The sequence below is a fragment of the Octopus bimaculoides genome, chromosome 16 (genome assembly GCF_001194135.2).
Source record: "Octopus bimaculoides isolate UCB-OBI-ISO-001 chromosome 16, ASM119413v2, whole genome shotgun sequence".
Classification (NCBI taxonomy): domain Eukaryota; kingdom Metazoa; phylum Mollusca; class Cephalopoda; order Octopoda; family Octopodidae; genus Octopus; species Octopus bimaculoides.
In genome coordinates this window covers 47857187-47857637 of record NC_068996.1, presented here as the reverse complement: position 1 = coordinate 47857637, position 451 = coordinate 47857187, and positions in this window count along the sequence as shown.

Here is a 451-nt window from a genome sequence, read left to right as displayed (position 1 = left end):
ATATATATATATATATATATATATATATATATATATATATATATACGATATGTATGTCCGTGTATGCATGTGCATGTGTGTATGTGTGTACATCGAAATACAAACAGATATATACACAGCTAGAAAGATGGACAGATCGACAAACAAAAGACAGATGGACTGGCAGACAGAGGGACAAACAGATAGTCAGATAGATAGATAGATAGATAGATAAACCTCCTGTAAAAGGAAAAGGCTACATTTACACACACACACACTTATACACACATGTATACACACACGTATACACATACATGAATTATAAAATGATTAGACGGAAATTTGATTTGACTTTTTATTTGCTTATATTTTGTTTTAGCTTGTACTCTCTCCGCTCTTGTTTTCTCTCTGTGCTCTCTCTCTCTCTCTCTCTCTCTCTCTCTCTCTCTCTCTCTCTCTCTCTCTCTCTCTC